Source organism: Macadamia integrifolia, chromosome 11, assembly GCF_013358625.1.
Source record: "Macadamia integrifolia cultivar HAES 741 chromosome 11, SCU_Mint_v3, whole genome shotgun sequence".
NCBI classification, from domain to species: domain Eukaryota; kingdom Viridiplantae; phylum Streptophyta; class Magnoliopsida; order Proteales; family Proteaceae; genus Macadamia; species Macadamia integrifolia.
This window is the reverse complement of record NC_056567.1, coordinates 4,659,786-4,665,237: the sequence shown is the minus strand read 5'-3', so window position 1 is coordinate 4,665,237 and position 5,452 is coordinate 4,659,786.

Genomic DNA, 5,452 nt, shown 5'->3' with positions numbered 1-5,452 from the left:
TCAGTAGGGAAAAAGAATCTCGATTACAATATACTAAAGCCGGACTAGGAAAAAAATATCCAGCGCTATTTCAGGTTGAATTGGCATTTTGAAAGCCACATTCTGCGTGTTGAAGGTCCTGCAAAATTTTTCCATAAATCTGAATGAAAGAGTGATGCGTGCCATCATGGTATCTAGTGTTTCGCTCTCTCCAGATATTGTCCAAAATTACCACAAACCCTATGGTCCAAGCATTTTTCATCGCCATAGTTTTCTTTTCCTAATCCACCATTGGGATAAGTGATGAAGATCAACTGGCCTAGGCCAAGTTGTACCAAAGCGCTCCAAAATTTTTTTCCAAATTTCCATAGAGAAAGAGCAAAATAGGAAGACGGGATTGAAGGATTCAACATCTAATCCACAGAGACAGCACTTAGACGCTAGGGGGATGCTTTTAAGGGCAATTATATCATCTGTAAGAAGTTTTCTATGCATCAATCGCCACCCAAAAACTGATTGACGGTGCTGAAGAACTTTGTTCCAAACTAGAGATAGCCATGGAATCTTGGGATTTCTCTTTCTTATTTCATTCCAAGCAGAGAAGGAAGAAAAAACACCAGAGGGAGTCCTACTCCAGATGCAGCGATCTTCCATGTCAACCTGAGGAATGCTAATTTTTTTTTGCATTAGAGAAAAACCTTCTTAAAGGCTTCAGAGTGAACTTCGAGAATTTTCCATCTGCCGTCTGAAATTATTTCAGAGACTGTGGTCTTAGAACTGATCAGCGGTGAGAGAGCATTGCCACAGACGTCCACTATGGATGCTTCCCCCATCCAAATGTCATTCCACAGGTTGATTTTTTTCTCGTTCCCTGTGATCCATCTCTCTCTGCTAGATATGAATGACCACACTTTGTGGATTCTAGGCCAGATTGAAGAAGGTCTAAGAAATTTTTTAGGCTGCCCTTTTGATAGAAAACGAGCCTTAAGGAAGTTTGAAGAATTTGATTCCCCTTGCTTTATATTCCATGCCTGCTTAGCAAGCAAGGAAATATTTACGTCTCTTATTCTGCGAATCCCCAAACCTCCTTCATCAATAGGTTTGCAAACCTGATCCCATTTGACAGTCTGTGTCAATGTCTCCTGACCAGATAAAGTTTCTCATCCACTTCTCCATTTGCGCATCATGGAAGATGACCACCAATAGATTGAGAAATTGTGCACTGGCATACTTGATATAATTGATGGAACTAGCTGAACTCGACCAGCAATTGAGAGGGTCTTTCCTTTTCAGCCTAATACACGGTCTCTAATCTTATCCAGGGTAGGCATCATATATTGATTTTTTACTCTGCCTTTGAAAATTTCCACGCCAAGGTATTTTGTGGGGAAATTACATGCTGGGATTCTCATAGTCTCCACAATAGCCTGCTTCCTTGAAGAAGATATCGGCCCCATGAATTGCTTGCTTTTTTTCAGGTTCACTACCTGCCCTGAGAACTCCTGGTACTTTCTGATGAAATTATCCAAGTTTCTGAAATAATTGCTAGAAACATTTATGAAAATAAAAATATCATCAGCGAAGAGGAGATGAGTAGGAACAGACACACCTCTAGGGCCCTTTAAGGCTTTGATTCCCTTTACATGGAGAAGATGCTTCATACCTCTGCAGAGAACTTCTTCAACAATAATGAATAAAATTAAAGAAATGGGATCACCTTGACGAAGACCCCATTCAACTCCGAAGTAACCAACTGGACCTCCATTTAGTATAATGGAAATTTTGGAAGTGGAGAGGATTTGGGAAATCCATTTTAGCCAAGTATCAAAAAATCCAAATTTCTTAAGGACTTTAAGAATAAAATCCCAAGAAATTGTATCGAAGGCCTTCTGAATGTCGATTTTTGCTCCTAACCTGCCACTTCTTGTAGAAGAGTGCATAATATTCGCCAGCTTGGATGCCAATGCAATATTTTTATGAATGAGTTTCCCTTTCTGAAAAGCTCCTTGTTCTTCCTAGATTATTCTAGGGAGGAGGAAGGGCAATCTAGTTGCAAGCATTTTTTATAATACTTTACAGAAGAAGTTTCCCATGCAAAGGGGTCTGAATTTATCAAGAGCCATAGGCCCATTAATTTTGGGAATTAGGACTAGTAGGTTATTGTTCATACTCGGCGACATCGATCCAGAAGTAAAGAAATCGCACACAGCTCTTTCGAAATCTCCGGATATAATATTCCAACAACATTGAAAGAAATAACCAGGATAGCCATCTGGACCTGGCGAACTGTCAAGGTCCAAATCCCACACAGCGCGCTTCATCTCATTAGGACCTGGAATGTTATCCAAGGATAGAAGATCTACCCCTAGTTAGTTAATTCGCGTTTAAAACGCCGTCCCCTTTTTTTGCCGTTTTAAACGCCATTTGTCGAATTTTTCACAGAAAGTCGGTAAAAAACGGGAACGGGGCTATTTGAAGTTTTTTTGCCGTTTTAAATGCGTACCCGTTTTTTTGATAGTAAAAAAACGGGTTTTAAAAAATATAAACGTTTAAAACGGGGCTATTTGTTTTGATTGTTATCTAGGTATTTAGAGAATTATTATGCCAATTTATGTCTATATATTGCCTTTTTTTGACACCGTATTATTTAAATATAAACGTTTAAAACACGTATCGTCCGTTTTTTATTTTTTTCCCGTTTTTACCGTATTTGACCGTATTTTTTACCGTCCCGTTCACGTTTTGATATGTTTAAAACATGCCCGTACCGAACAATGTTTTTTGCCGTTCCCGTTTTAACTAACAGAGGATCTACCTCATCAATAAGCCGTGGAATAGCCTCAAGCAAATCCAGATGATCCGTCACAGGAGCTCCCTTATGAAACTCTTCATAGAAACTAGAAATGTAGCAAGCTATTTCATCTCTATCAGAAATTATAGAGCCATCAGATTTTTTTACTCTGCGAATAGTGTTTTTTGCTCTATTAATTTTTGCATAGACATGAAAAAATTTAGAGTTGCGATCCCCCTCCTTCAGCCATCGAGTCCTTGACTTTTCAGCCCATAATTTTTCATGATTTTTCATGGCTACAAGGTAGACTGTTTTTGCGTCAGCTTCTTGACCAAAGAGGGAATTGTCCATTCCCGTAACTCGATTTGAGCTTGAATTTGGTCCAGAGCCTCTCTCGTTCTGACCAGTTCAATCTCAAAGTTAGGAAAATTTTCCCTAACCCAAGATTTAATGGTCGGCTTCAGGCTTTTTAACTTTTGGGCAAGGATATAAGATGGCGGCCCACAGATGCTATGACTCCATGAATCAGAAACTTGCTTCAAAAAATCAGGGTGCTCTGTCCAAAATTTATGAAATCGGAAAGGACAATTTGCAGGTCTAGGGCAAGCTTCAGAGTGACAAGGATTGGATTGTGATCAGAAAAGTCCCTCGGGAGGACCAATTGAGAACAATCCTAGAATGTGTTCAGCCAATCCTCATTACAGAACCCTCTATCGAGAACTGCAGAGACATTTCCCCTTTTTGTATTATTGGTCCAAGTGATTTTTGGAACCTGAGATGCTAGTTTTATCAAGTTACATGAATCAATCATAGTATCAAATTCCACAGCAGAGCCGAGGTTAAAGGACCCAGGTCCCCTCTTTTCATGAGATACAAGGGTCGCATTGAAATCTCCAACCACCGCCCATGGCTCAACCGACACTGACATTGTCTCAAGCTCCATCCAAAGCTCCCTTCTAATAGCTTTGAAATGGCTATTGTGGATTGACGAAATCGTAATAAAGTTCCCTTTCCAATCTACTCGAACTGTAATTTGCTGTTCAGAGCTAGATAAGATCAAAGGTTTAGAAATACCTCGCTTCCAGAGCAGCCACAGATTTGGAGGTTTTTCCCTTCTACTATTGCAGATGACGTCTGCATCAAAGCCCAATTTACTGAAGTAGTGTGTTGGGCACTTATTCACATCGATCATTGGTTTAGCCAGGCAGAGAAAATCTGGGTCTTTGTCTCTTATAATTTTCTTCAGAGCCATCCTTGTTGAATCCTTCTTGAAGCCTCTCACATTCCAGAAGAGAATCTTCATGGATTACTTTTTTTGTGTTGCAAGACGATCAGACCTTCTAGCCTACGCCGCTGTGTCCACCCCTTTCTCATTTCTCTGGGCAAAATGCAACTCAAATTCAGTAGCTTCAACAAGCTTATCAGCCTTGTCGATCTCCTCATGATGCACCTCCACTGCTCCTCCATGCAAAGATGTGGACGGAATATATGAGACTATGTTCTCTGTCTCACGATTATCCTGGGAACTAGGATTGGGCAGCGAACTTGATACATAAGATACTCTCCCATTACTATTGTGTGTTGGATGTCCATTACTAAGAATAGGTTCGGTTGTAGGGGATCGGCTACTCTCCAAATCTTGATGTCTCTCACTTGAAAAAGGAAGGAGAATCTCAATGGACCCCACATTTCCTTGCATTGGAAGTGTATTTGAATTCAAAATCTCATTCTCTCTCGATAAAGAAGGAGATCACAAGATTTCCATTCTATCATTAACTGCCTTGTTTGGTGCTATTGAGTCCGCAACCAGTCTGCCACCGGTCTCCTCTCCCTACCCACCGACATCAACCTCATTGTGGTGGCCCTCATCGCCATTGAAGACGAAGGGGGTGTGGGAAGCTCTTTTTTGAATTATATGGCGGACACCAGTCCCTTTTATTTGTTTTTGAATTATATAAATGTTGTTAGGGAAAGGTTTCTTCAAAAAAATACATGAAAAAATTAGACATGTATCAACAACAGACAACATGAGTTGTCAAACATGGTAAACTGAAAAAACCTTGACAAGGAAATATTACAATAGTTAAATGAAGATATCAATCAATGCATTATGTTTGAGATTTAAAATGTAACCGCAAGCGTACGGATCAGTGTAGCTACGGGTCGAACTCAGGGAGAGCAGCCACTTTATTTTTTTTTTCTTTTAATAATGCAAAAGTGAACCTATTAATGGTTGTGATCTAATTCTAACTACCGTCCTAAACATATATATCTAAAATAACGTCTTAACCATTCGTCATCTAAGAATTCAAAGACACAAGCCACGCAATTAAAATTAAATAAATAAATAAGTGAAAATAAACAACCCACGCAATTAAAAATAAAAAATAAAGGGAAAAAATACTGAAATAAAAATAAAGTAAAAGAAAGGGGAGAAAGCTAGAGAGAGACTCACAAGTAGGTTTCTCTACTTAGCTCGAGGGATGCATCATAATATGAGCTTCCCTACTTGACCAGAGAGTCACTCTTACAAGGGTTACTCTACTTGGCTTTAGGGAAAGGGAGACAATTAAAATAAAAGTAATAAATTGATGGTTCTATGGCTAGGAGGGGCAAAGCCAACACATACACTAGCCATGAACCTTGGGGGAAAGGGATAGCAATAATGTAACGACTGAAATT